Here is a 14317-nt window from a genome sequence, read left to right as displayed (position 1 = left end):
TTTAGATTCCATAGTGGAAATTATTGGCGTAAAGAGTATGGCCATTCATAAGCCTCTTGATACAATTGACGAATTGCTTTCCCCAAATGTACCAACTGCTATCGCCCCATAGGGCATGCCCATTTTGCTGCAGTGGGTCACTGTTTGGGACCTCTTGGTTTTGGCTTAGTTGAGATGATTGAGCCTCCCTGAGCAGGATGACAGGACCTGCAGCTTGGTTTCCCACCAGACTGAGCACCTCCCCCGAAACAGGCAGGCGTAGCCCAGATTCTTCATCAGCCCCCAGAACTTGAACAGAACCTTTACCAAGAAGCACAGCTTTTCCCCATCCAGAAAAACTGACAGCTGCCAGGCTGGGCTAGGGTCTCCTCCAGACACCCCAACATGGAGAAGAGAAACAGTGGGTTCTCTCCTGTCAGGGTTTTGCCTGCTGTTTGAGCACAGTACAGGTCCACTTCAAGAGAAGTAGGAATTTCAGGAAATACTTTGACATTTAGAAAATGTGTGCCCAGATTCTGGGAATTTCTTCATTTTTCAGGGGAAACCGTTGCACATATACCACCAGTTTATCAGAGAGCAGCTTCCCCTTTGCCGCTGAGATTCACGTTGGGGAAGGAGAGGGCGTTTTCTGTCCCAGTATTGAGCATGCTCAGTGAATAGGGAAAAACTCTACCATTATTTCCCAAACTCACGACACTTTGGACACCAGATGTGTGGGTTTTATGCATCAAGCAATCCTAACACTAACTGCCTGGAGTTAGCACAGACCCACAAGACTGTCCTTCAGGTGCCAATGGAAAGCAGTGGGTCCCCAGGTTACCCACAACTTATGTCCAACTTGACTACAAACTGGAGGGTTCCACGACTCCCTCCTCGGTTTTGATAAATTTGCTAGAGTGGCTTGCAGAACCCAGGAAAACAGTTTACTTACTGTTGCCAATTTATTTCAAAGGACATTTTTAAGGCTACAAATGAGCAGCCATATAAAGAGATACATAGTGCAAGGTCTGGAGCAGTCTTGAACATCTGTCCCCATGGAGCTGAGGTGTCCCACCCACCCAGCACCGTGGATGGGTTCCCCAACCTGGAAGCTCTGTGAAGCTGTACTTCTGGGATTTTATGGAGACTTCATGATCAATTATTAACTCAATTTCTAGCTTCGCTCCCCTTTCCAGAGAATGGGGCGTGGGGCTGAAAGTTCAAGCTTCTAATCATGGCTTGGTCTTTCTGGTGACCAGGCCCCATTCAGGAGCCCACCAAGAGTTGCCTCATTAGAACAGAAGATGCACCTATCGCCCAGAAAATTCCAAGAGACTTGGGAGCCCTAAATCAGATGCTCCTATCACTCAGGAAATTATAAGGGTTTTAAGAGCTCTGTGACAGAAAGGAGGGGCAGAAAACAATATACATATATTTTCTATTATTTCACACTGCCTTTCTGCTTCAGCCATACGGGTGAGGAACTAAAGCACGGCCTGGCCCCTCGGTCATTAGCAAGCCTTCTCCCCACTCTCTGGGCCCCAGCTCCACTCTTCCTCTGGCCATTATTTCAGCTCTTCATCCCAGCTCTGCCTCTTACTAGCTGTGTGATCCTGTGTAAGACACTTCCCAACTTTGGGTATCAGGTTCCTTCTCTGTCGAGAGAAGGTTGAATTTCAGTGAGCTTAAGTTTTCCTCCATCACTAGCACTTTATGATATATTCGAAATTACTCTGCTACAATGCAATGTATATAGTATGCATTTAATGTTAATTTTATCCTGCAAAAATAACAAAGATGGCATTCACAGAGAGAGTGCTTGTTTAATCCACAAGCGTTTACTGAGGATGAGCAGAGCTGATGCTGAGCCGAGAGACACAGAAATGATGTAGAATAACAGAGTCTGAGGTGCTGGCACTGACAGGGCACTGGATGTGTCAGGGAGGGTAGGGGTCGGGGTAGGGACGTCCTAGTAGGAGATGGGGAGCTGTCTGCCTGACTCCCGGAAGCTTGTCTGGCTGCTGCTGCTTGGTCCCAGAAGCCACAGGACCCCAGCATTAGGCTGGAGGCCTGCCCCTTCCTCATTCCTACTAGTTCCAGAATGAGTTCCCAAGGTCTTTCCTGCCTAGTAGAGCCCTGCCAGGATAACACTCAGATTGCTCCCAGACTCTGAAAACCACTGCAGCCCAAATCCACAGCTGTGTCTGCCCTGCCCCGTGGATCAGAATGCTTGGCGTGGGTCAGTTTGCCAACACCCCTTTGGACATGGTCTGCTGATCTCACTTGGGGAGGCAGGAAGGCAGGGCTGCCTCTTCTGCCTGGGCTTGTATTCACAAGCAGGTTGTTCTGGAAGGTGCCAGCTGGAACCCGGCTCACCCTCCACTCACCGAGCTATGTGCCCTAACATGGCTGCGTTTGGCTGGTGGAAGGAGCACTTTTATCAAATCTGCACAAAGGCTAATGGTGACTCTGGGTTTTCCAAGCCCTGCAATTCCAGCTGTCACCTCCTTGGTCCATCCTCCCTGGCTACAAGTCTTAGATTCCTCACCTCACCTGCTGACATGTGACTCTGGGCCTTCATGATCTGCTGTTGTTGCCTCTTGTACTCCTGTGTCCTTCCTCATTACTGTCCTCTCTCGCTTCTCAGACGTCAGGCCAATTCTGTCACCAGCTCATTGATCACCTAAGCTGAGAATCAGTGTATCAGGGAAAGCCTGGCTCCAGGGCCAACAGCATTAGCAGGAAAGTTCGAGAATATAGGGGGCTCCTGAGGACATAAAGGGACCAGTTAGGGAGAGGCCAAGGAGGACGCGAGCTGGGGTGGGGGGGCTAAGCTGACGGGCACAGGAGTGAGGAAGTGGGGATCTGGAAGGGGCCCCAGGGGCAGAGCGAGTGCTGTGCTGCTCTCCCGGGACACACGGCCTGTAGAGCATCAGGGCCACCAGAGCTGCGGGTGAGGGGATGGCCGTGAGTTAATAGCTATGAAGTGCTGGGAACAGTGTCTGCGCATAGTAGGTGCCATATAAATATTTGAAAAATAAATATGGACGCAGTCCCTATTGATAGTACCTGGCTGCCCTTTATCTCAGAAGGCAGCCCTGCTCTGAGCAAATCTCCAGGGCCTCAGACAAGCCACAGGAGGTCCCTCAGACGGTGCTTTGTCACCTTTATTATCTTCGCTCCACTGTCCTCTCTTTTCCCTGTCAACCTTTGCAATAGGTTGTTATCGCAGAAGAATCCTTTCCATGGCAAAGTCAAAACACTGGCCTGTAACTAGACTATACGCTTGTTGACGACAGGGACCAGGTCTATCGTGCTCATCTTAGCATTCCTGGTAAAGCCCCGCATGGAGCACACAGTAAATGCTCATTAGCTCTTTGTTACATTAACACATGGCCCAACTCTGAGGCATAATTAGTATAGTGTTAACATATATATTAGTATGCATGTATGTATATACGTATGTACATACCGGGGGTGCCAAAACAATGTATACAAGTGGACACTTTGGTCAGTGTTGCTCAAGCAGTAGTTCGCACAATCAGAAGTGTCTAGACGCTGATGGTAACTACTTTGAGCACCTCTTGTAATTGCAGAAGTCAAACGTGACTTGCATTCATCTTTTGTTATCGGTATATATTGAGTATTACAATTTTAATAGTTTTTTCCTTTCTTAAAATGTGCATACATCTTTTTTTGGCACCCTCTCTATATATGTATGTATATGTCTGCAAGTATATGCTAATTAGGTACAATGATATTTAAGGAGAAGTCAGATTAACACCAAATAGATTAGTTACAGAACAGGCTCAGTCGGGTCCCTATTGAGGGTCTGCTTATTGGTGTCCATGCAGAAAAGAGTTGGCTCATCAGGCCTGGGTCACTCAAACCCTGCGCCTTCCGAAGGGAGGCCTGTCTTCAGGACTGGCCCTTGATATGGCATATCCTGCTGCTTGATAAGAGTTTCTTTCAATGCCCGAGGCTTGGGCCCCATTGTATCAGTCTGACCAGGTAGTTTATGGTAAGAGCGCTCATGGCTTCTGCCTGAGACCCTGTATCGGTTTGACCTCGAGTGGGGCAGGGAGCCAGGGGCAGTCACATGGGCACTGCATGCCCACATGACTGGCCCCCAGAATAAACCCTGGACAACAAGGCTTGGATGTGCTGCTCTGGTTGGCAACTCTTGGCATGTGTTTTCCCAGATAGTTTCTGGGGGAATTAAGTGCGTCCTTGTGCAACCCCACTGAGAGGAGACTCCCAGAAGGTTGAGCCTGGTTTCTCCTGGGCCTCACCCCATGCACTTTTTCTCCTTTGCTGACTTTAATCTGTATCTTTTTGCTTTAATAAACCATCACTGTGAGCATAAGAGCTTTTCTCGGTCCTATGGGTCCTTCCAGTGAATCACTGCACCTAAGGGTGGTCTTGGGGACCCTAACACAATGTCTGTGGTGGAAGAAGCTTAGAAGTGGAATAATCTTTGTCTTCAGCTGTATTGGTGCCTGAACTTCATTCATTCACGCAACAAGGATTTCTCGAACACCTGCAATGTGCAGATGTTGCATTCTAGATGCTGGAGTCAGTGAAACAAAGACCGCTGCCCTCGTGGAGCTCGGGTTCTAGTGGGGACAAGGGAAGAGGCAATACATGTAATAAATAAGGCAATGAATGCATGCTAAAAAAAAAAAAGTGAAGCAGGTGGGGGAATCTGGGGTGCTGGCGTGGGGGTGGGGCTCATTGAGACGGTGAGATGTGGCTTGATGGAGATGAGGGAATTGGCCGTCTGCATTACTGCGTGGAAAGTTCTCTGGAGGACCTGCCCTGACCCTTGCTCAGGTGTTGGGCAGTGGTTCTCATTCTTTAATGAGCACCATATTCACTTAGGAAGCTTATGAAAAAAACAAAAGCAGATTTCCAGACCCCCTTTGCATGGGCGGAGGGAGGAAGTAGATGAGTACGTTTAACAAGCACTTCCGATTAGTCTGGGTCTGGAGGTCTGTGAGCCACAGCACGTCAGGCAGCCTAGACGGTGACTACGACACGGACCTTGCCCTGGAAGCACTTACTCTTCAGTGGAAGAGAGGGGCAGCTGGATGGAATATAGTGCCTTTTGGAGCGTTTCTCTGCCATCAACATATCTATGGGGCTTTCTGAATTGAAAATTGCTGAGAGTAGAGAACTCTGAAGGAATAAAACCTGAGGCACTAGGGTAGGAAGGATTAGGGGACAGAGATGAGAACTCCTGCGTTGAATATTGAGGTTCCCCATGAGCAGCAGAGGAGGTGCTGAGATACTGGGAAATATCTATGGGAGGGCAAGAGTGCTCTGATCTCCGTAAGTGTTCCCAGAGGTGTCTCTGCCTGAAGGGACAGTCTTTGGTCCTGGGGAGACTGGATCACTAGAAGGGGCCTTGGAGAGAGTAGCAAATGCGGATGGTGCTGCCCCCTAACCCCCTCAGATCCTGGTCACCAGCTCTGTGTCCACCCCGCAGCTTCTATGTGTTCACTCCTAAAGGATCCAGTGAGCAAATGTCTTCAGAAGCTAACACGTGGGCCACCGAAGCCGCTTCGTCCAGATGCACCAAGAACTGAAAGTGCCTGTGAGTTTATACCCTGCCTTGGGCAGTCATAGCCAGTGACTGATGGGTGCAGGAGCATGAAAGAAAAGGCCCTTTGCCCCAAGGTGGGAAGAACTCTGTGCTACAAGTTACACTCGGGCACTCCCTGCGGGATCAGCCTGAGGCCAGCTGAGGCCAGGATGTCACCTGAAATCACACGCTGGCTTCTCCTTCCCTAGTCTGCTTCCCCCATCCCCTTATAGGAGAGGGAGTGTTTCGGTAAACCACTTGCGAATGAGTTTGTGTCATCTGTCAAAGTCAGAGAGACAGTTCAAGCACTAAAGCAAGCCGTGCCCTAGCTCATAGTTCTTTAGGGAGAAGGGACAAAATGAAGGGTGGGTGGAAAACTTGAACTTGTTCCCATGGCAACCCAGGGACTCATTCCTCTCCCCTTCCCGAGCCTGGACTGTCCAAACCTGCCTGCCTGGCTTCTCTGGACAGGGTATTGTTAGTGCCCAAGAAGAGGTGGCACCAGGCTTTGGGCTACCCCAAACCATGGAAAATACAAAGTCAATATTGATTCCAGGCAAAACCAAAGGTATAAATCTGGAGCCCAAACTTGGGGCAGATAATTTCAAAACTCACACAGAGAGGACTCACCCTTCTTAGTAAGCCTAGAAAGCTGTTCAGACCGTTCAGGGTGTGCTGAGACCAACACGAGACTTGGCTGAAGAATCCGACTTTCAGTCCCATCTTTGCTCAGCTTGCCCTCTGCTGGAGTGAATCATGAACAGTGGCTACTTAGGAGGGTGGGAGCCAAAAGCAGGCCTCCAAAAGCCTACTCACCTTTCAGGCGCCAATTTAAACGTCACTTCCTCCAGGAAGCCTCCCTCTATGATTCTTGTAGCTAGAAGCAAGTTCCTTACTGTGAGCTGTGCCCGCCCTTCATTTACCTAATGGTGCTACTTTGTGCCATGGCTATGTAGTACATATGTTGCCTCCCCAACTAATCTGTGAGCTGCGGAAAGGATTCTTTCTTAAACTTTACTCCCAAAAGATTTTGTACCTGCTCAGAAATGTCTTCTACAACTAAGTCCTAAATTTACATCATTAAAGAGAGTCGTTTGAATTCAAATGTAGCGCCAGAAAGACTCAATTAAAATGTAACTATGTAAAGATGTAAACATGTTGCCTGGACTGTGCGTCATTAACCACTTAGGACATTAGCAGGTTAGGGGAGCCCAGAGCTCAGAGAGTCCTGGGGGGATGGAAATTCTTCTGAGGTGGCAAAAAAAAGATGAGAAATGGAAGAAGGGTAAAGAATAAAGGAGGGAAGATTTGAGCATGAGGCACTTTTGAAGATAGTTGACTGGACAAGGTTGGGGAGAGGTTGGGACCTTGGAAGGAGGCAGAAGGGGACTAAAGACCCACTTACCCTGAAGTAGAGGTTCCAGAAGGAAAGGTGGGGGACACATATCAAAAGGGCCATTTTATCTGGTAGGACTGGAAAGAAATTCTTGGCCCCAAATACAAAAAGAAAACAGTAAAACAAAGTAATAAATAATTAAATGTCAGCAAAACATAACATTATGGTGACTTCATTCATTGCAAAATGTAGCATTTATAAATGTTCCTTTTGAAAAGAATTTGTGGGGTAGAGTTTTCTCACTTCGTAAGAATTCCCCAGTCGAGACGGTGACTCCTGAGAAATTGTAGCCAATTGCAAATGAAATATTACTCATAGCAAAATAATTCCCAAAGCAAAATGATAAAACTCCCTTCAAATTTGCAGGGCAAAATTATATTTAATGTTGGATGTGAGTGCATTTTAATACATTTGATATAATAAAAGTAGGAGTCTCGGGGGCTTGCAAAGTTTGTAAAATGGTCCTGAGTATCAGAGAACAATTTCATCCGTCCCCTTCAATTTTACTGTTGATGCCATCACAGTCTTTACCACCCTTAGACAAGCTGCTTCCTTCTCTGAAACACAAATTTACCTTCTGGTCCACCTGCACGGGCCAACCCCACACAATTAATCGATTGATTAAATGCCTGGACTAGATAACTAAAAAGTGTTCCTATTCCTAGGGACCCTCCAGAGGGACCCACTGGTATTGATTTGTTATGTATATTTTCTGAGTATCTTATGTATTTACAAGCAAAAATTAAACGCGCACTCTCCACCTTCCCCTTTTTCATAGCTGTTGACACACTGTGTACCTTCCTCACACAGCCAAGTGCTTGTCGTTTGTCCTTAACAATCGAATCCCCTTTGTAAAACTCTTCATTTTGAGGAAACCACTAGTAACCCTCCCCCCATCATAGAAGGGGAGAAACGTACAGCCCTTGAGGAGGTAGAAGCCGTTCGTATCAATGCAGAAAACACTGTGCTACAGGATGTAGTTAAAAGAGAACTCCTGAGTCATTTCATGCAGAAACAATTCAGACATTAGCAGAGAATGCCAAAGTCAGGGGATATGGAATGAGCGAGCCCCGTAGAAGCCTGATGGCCATGAGTGACATTGTTTTATTGCAAGAGAAGTGGGGATGGAGGCCAGTGCATCGTCTTTCTGCGCCCCCTCCTCCTCTTCCTTCTCCTCCTTTCTTTCCTCATTCTTTTTTTTTTTTTTTTCCTTAAGGAGGGCACAGCTCACAGTGGCCCATGCAGGGATCGAACCGGCAACCTTGGTGTTATCGGCACCGCGCTCTAACCAACTGAGCTCACCGGCCACCCGTCCTCTCTCATTCTTGATGGACATAAAAGCGATTGCAGAGAAGTCTGGAAGCATGGCGATGTGGAAGCTGGGCAGCTCACACTGGAGGGTCTTTTTGGTGTTTCCTCATGATTAGAGTGGGGTTATGAGTTTTTAGAAAGAATCCCACAGAGGTGAAATACCTATCGCACTCTATCAGGCAGAGGTAGATGATAGCAACCTGACGTACTGCTGGTGCGGTTAACCTTGGTCATTTGGTTTAGGTAGTGTTTGCGGGCCTCTGCACTGTCAGGTACCTATTTTCCCTTTTCCACACTGAATTCTTTAGATATGAGTCACTCAGTTCACCCCTTACTCAAGGGATGACGAAAGCCAGGCTCCACCTCCTAAGGGTGGAGTATCTACTTATACTATTTGAAATTCTTTTGTAAGGAAGATTTGTCCTGTGTCACCCATCTATTTATTGAATCATTGATCTATACCAAGATGGAATTAAGTATATTCTACAGTTTCAGTTGTAATCCAATACGGTGATATTTATTTTGTGGCTCAAATTGTTCGGGCTTTGGCCGTTGGGAGCTCTTTCAAGTTGGTTACTCTCTCTCTTTGACGTCCTTTTGTGTTTGAGTGCTTCCATGCTTTCTGGCACTACAAGTTGCTGAACTTTATATTTCTAGAGTCCTGCTCTGTAGTCTATCACTTCGTTGTTTTTTTCCTAGCAAAAATGTGCATATTTATACTTTATATTAGACATGAGCTGGAAGGAGGGAAGGGAGGAGATAGGGACTCTTGCTATCCCCCAAGAGTCTCTCGTCTCTTCTTCCAAAATTACAGAGGTCACCAGGTAAACCTACCTTTCCTAGTCTTTTTTTTTTTTGCAGCCAGATGTGTCTACTGACTGAGTTCTGCCCAGTGATTGTAAGTGGAAGTGGCGTAAGTGGTAAATGAGCTCCCTGGGTCCCTCTTCTCCCTCTGGCTGACAGATAGTGAGACCCACAGCCGCCATTTCCTATTCGCTGCAGCAGCAGGAGGCCAGACCCCAGTTTTCCAGCCGCCCTACTGAGGGAGTCCCCGAACCTGTTCTCTACCCCTAGGAGTCCTTGTAACACCACACCGGTGGCTGCTCCTTGGCCCTATTCGCTCTGGAGGGGTTGTTGGAACCCAGCATAGGAGCCCTGCCACCTGAGGACACTCCTTTTTTCACGTCACGTGGTGGATTAAAAAATGGCCCCAAATTCTTTGTTGTTCTTCCCATCAAGAGATGGAGCCTATTTCTCCACCCCTTGAATCTGGGCTGGCCATCTGATTTGCGTTGGCCAATAGAACATGCTGGAGGTGATGTCTGACTTCCAAGCAAGGCTCCCACTTGGCTCCTCTTGGGATTCCGCCCTGAGCCCACCGTGCTGAGAAGTCCAGGGCACGAGAGCCAGTGGAGAGAGAGGCCCGGCTCTCTCGGATATTCCTGCCACTCCAGCGGAGGTCGCAGACACACACGTGAGGCCATTCTGTACCATTCAGCCTAGAATGCAGCTGCATGCGTGAGGCCTGGAGAGACCAACAGAAGAATTGCCCTTTCAACCCACAGGATGGTAAGAAATAATCAATTGTTGATGTTTTCTGCTACTAAATTTTGGGTGGTTTATGATGCAGCAATAGATAACTGATACATTTACAGGAGAAGTCTTTTTATTGAGTGCTTGTCCCTACACTTACCCAGAGGGCATTTCCCCTTTGTAATAGTGAAATATTTGTCTACTGACTGTCTTTACCTTGTTGTCCCCAGTTTACGGGCCCCTGCCCTGGGGGGAGAGAGCCCAGCTATCTCGTTGTGCCAATCAGCTACCTCCCTGCTAAGAATGCTGCCCAGCACGGGCAGGAGCGCCCTTCCCTCCCCTTCCTCCACCCTCCTGCTTGCAGTGTGGACGTCATGGTGCAGCGTATTGGGACGTGAGGACCAGGAAGCACACGAAAGATGGCAGAGCACCAGACAGAAGGAAACTGCTCAGTCCCTGGATGCCCTCCTAGGGCCACCACACCAGCCCTGATGGAGGGGCTGTGGAGATGGGGGTGCTGTCTGGGATCCCCTTGAAGCAGCGAGTGTACGTTGGTGCTGGGAAAGGGTGGGGCAGGGGAGCCCATTCAAAGACATGTAAGAAAAGGAAAGTTTTAGATGGGAAAGGTGTAAGTAAGGCAAGGTAAATGCTTTCACTAGTTTTACACTAGTGAAGAAAAGGAAGAAAAGGAAGAAAAGGAAAGAGCAATTTAAATAATCCCAAATCTATAAGGGTGGTATTTTTGAAAAGCAAGCACTGGCTCTCCTTTTCACTCTTGCAGTTTGCTCAAGCTGAATGTGTTTGTTACATTAATGATCAGAAGGCCCGAGGCAGCATTCATGTACTTTTAAAAAGTGAAGTGTTTTCTCAGATGTTTTCTGTATAGTCTCCTAAATTTTCTCACAGAAATTCTTTTATTCACAGTTAGATTTGAAATTCACCTGGAATTGGTTTTCATGCATGATGTGAGGTAAAGACAAAGTATCGATTGTTTTCAAAACCATCCTTTCCCTGTGGCTCTAGTGATAACTTTGTCATAAATCAAAGGCACTTGGCAGTAGCTACTAAAATTGAGCATATGCATACGTAACTCCACTCCTAGACACATGCCTAACAGAAGTGCATTCACGTGCGCTTGAAGACAGATTCACGAATGTTTATAGCAGCACTATTCAAAATAACCCTAAAATGAAAACAACCCAAATGTTGATCAGCAGAATAGATAAAAGAATCATGGTATATTCATGCGATAAAATAACATACAGCCATGAAAACAAGTGAGCTAAACTACACATAAAACTTGGATAAATCTCACAACCATATCATTGAGTGAAAAATGGCAAAAGTAAAATAATGTAAACTATATTGTCATATTTATATAAAGTTTTAAAGTGGGCAAAACGCATCTAGGAAGTCAGAAGGTTCTCTTTGGGGAGGAGAGCGGAGTTAGTGACTGGGGGACCCGCAGAGGGTTTCCAAGGTGCTATCAAAGTCCTGCGTCTCCATCTGGGTGGTGTTCCCTTTGTGATCCTTCTTTTAAATGTACATTTATAATGTTTGCACTGTTTTGTATGCGTATTACACATCAATCTCAAGTCATTTTTAAAAAAGAAGTTGGATTATGTTATATTCTAAAGGAAGCAAGACTGAAGAGCGGCATAAGAGGTAGGACACATCATTCCTTCTTTTGATTTCAAACTAGCTGTGGCATTTCTCCAGCGAAGCACCAAAACATAAGATACTTGATATACGTGCAAAGCAATGTATGATATTTGATATAAAATGGTGGATGGAAGAGGAAAATAAAACTAGTAGTCAGATTTCAGCAAATCTCAAATACCACTGTACCATATGTTAACAAACCATTTATAGAGAAAAATACATCGCTAATTAAATATGAAACATACCTTAATGACGGTCCTGGGTGACACATGAATTGGTCATATCAGCTTCTCATTGTTTTGAGATTTCTTTGATGTATTCTAAGGGACTTGGCAGTTCTTCCTACCTTCAGTTGCCTATTTGCTTGGCTTATGATATTATGATCGAGATGCTTTTGTATATATTTCAGGAACAAAATGGAGTACAATTGCACCTAATCGTGGCTCTCTTCCTCAGTTCCTGTAAAGCTCTTGGTTGGACTTTACAAGAGAATTTAGCAGTTTGGCCATTCTTCCAAGTGAAATGTTTGCTTTATTACTACCAATTTGCCCCTGCTGTTCCATTTCCCTGCCTTTCTATGACTACAATAACCTTCTGTTTCAATGAGAAGTCTTTTAAAAGACATTTTAAACATCAATTAAACTCATCTACAGTGATGCCAATGGGATAGCTCTGGCCAAGTTCACACACGTGAAGGCAGTGACACAGCTGCTGCCTGACCAGCAGTGACTGTAAGAGGCTTCTCAATTTCAGAGATGTTAAAATGTGAAGGAAAAAAAAATTGTGCATCTCAGAATTGATGAGTCAGTGTGTTGAAGGGAAAGGCAAAGTCAGAAAATTACTATTTACAGAGTTAGAGGAAGTCTTACATACTTGCATAATTTGGGCTGAAAATAAGCAGTGATGTATTTCAAGGACCTAGGAAAAAATCAGGGAATAGGTCAAAAGAAAATAACATAGTTTGCCTCAAGTAAATATATTATGCTTGGTGGAGGCTGGTATTCATTAACTTGATATGGAGAAGCATGGCTCGTCTCCCTCTCCCCTGGGTGGTGATGGTGGTGGTGGTGGGGGGGGGCAAGGTGATGTGATAGCTCAGAACAGTGGAGTCCTATAAATGCTTAGCAACTGGCTTTTCAGATAAAAATGTTTATTATACATTTTACTGATATAAAGGATGTGTAGCAGTTTACAAATAATATTAAATACATAATACTCTTTGTTGTAAATTACCATAGAGCCAACTGGCCAATTGAGTCCCACAGAATGCCTTTGTGGATTTTGCCCTAGCTCTGTGTCCACAGCCAGCCTGTGGTTGCAAATGACAAATAAGTACAGTTCTGACATGAATGTTGGTTGATATTTTTGTTTACATGAGTAAGAGCAAAGTGAAACAGCAAAGACATATGTTGGAGCTTCGTGCATTTATCAATGACATAGTGACTTCTTTGCTGAACCGGATAACAGTCTTCTGATACCAAAATAATCTTTCTTCAAAGTTTTTGTGTTATGAAAAATGTAACAGCTAATTAGGGATACGCAAATCAAAACCACAATGAGATACCACTTCACACCTGTTAGAATGACTGTTATCAATAAGACAAGTATTAACAAGTGTTGGAGAGGCTGTGGAGAAAAAGCAACCCTCATACACTGCTGGTGGGAATGTACACTGGTGCAGCCCCTATGGAAAACAGTATGAGGTTCCTCAAAAAATTAAGAATAGGATTACCATACACCCCCGCAATCCCTCTTCTGGGTATCTACCCCCCAAAATCTGAAAACATCTATCTGTAAAGATATATGTACCCTTATGTTCACTGAAGCATTATTCACGGTGGCCAAGACATGAAAACAACCAAAATGTCCTTCGATAGATGATTGGATAAAGAAGTTTAGGTATATATACACAATGAATACTATTCTGCCATAAGAAAAATGTAATAGTGCCATTTGCGACAACATGGATGGATCTTGAGATTATCATGCTAAGCGAAATAAGTCAGACAGAAAAAGTCGAGAACCACATGATTTCACTCATATGTGGGATATAAAACTGAAAGCAACAAACAAGACAAACAAACAAGCAACACTCATAGACATAGACAATAATTTAGTGGTTACTAGAGGAGAGGTTAGAAGAGGGTAAAAGAGGTCAAATATATGACAGAAGGAGATTTGACTTTGGGTGGAGAACATACAATGCAATATATAGATGATCTATTATAGAATCGTACACTTGAAACCTATATAATTTTATTAACCAATGTCACCCCAGTAAATTTAATTAAAAAAGAAAAATGTAACAGCTATAGACACAACACATTTAAGTTTAGTCTATACTATTAACATTTTCCCATCACCTTGTTAAGTCTATAAACAATCAACAAAATGATAACTCAAGTTCTGATACATAGTACGTGCCAACTGCTGTTGTAGTACTCCCATCAGGGCTAATTTCCTGCTCCCAGTATGATCTTACTGCACGTGGAGATGGAAAGAGATGTGTAGTAGCATACCATTAGATAGTATTTCCACCCAACAGATGTGAGATGTAGATAACATTAAGAGCATAGACACTAGTAATAAAAAGGTAGTGATAATAATTAGGTTGTGATTAATTTTGAGTATTATTTTGTTTTAAGTATAATTTATTTAATTGCAAGTTTGCATCCTTTAATTTTGAATAATGGCTGTGTTTAACAAATGCTCACAAAATGCCTGAAATTTTAACTATCAGCTCTTGCAAGCCTGTATGAGTCAGCTCCTGCACACCTCTGCTTTGTAGTCAGACAACTTCAGGTTTCTACTTAACTGTACCTTATTCTCCAACCACGGACAATATACCTAGC

Source organism: Rhinolophus sinicus, linkage group LG02 (genome assembly GCF_036562045.2).
Source record: "Rhinolophus sinicus isolate RSC01 linkage group LG02, ASM3656204v1, whole genome shotgun sequence".
NCBI classification, from domain to species: domain Eukaryota; kingdom Metazoa; phylum Chordata; class Mammalia; order Chiroptera; family Rhinolophidae; genus Rhinolophus; species Rhinolophus sinicus.
Note: the sequence above shows the minus strand (reverse complement) of the source record.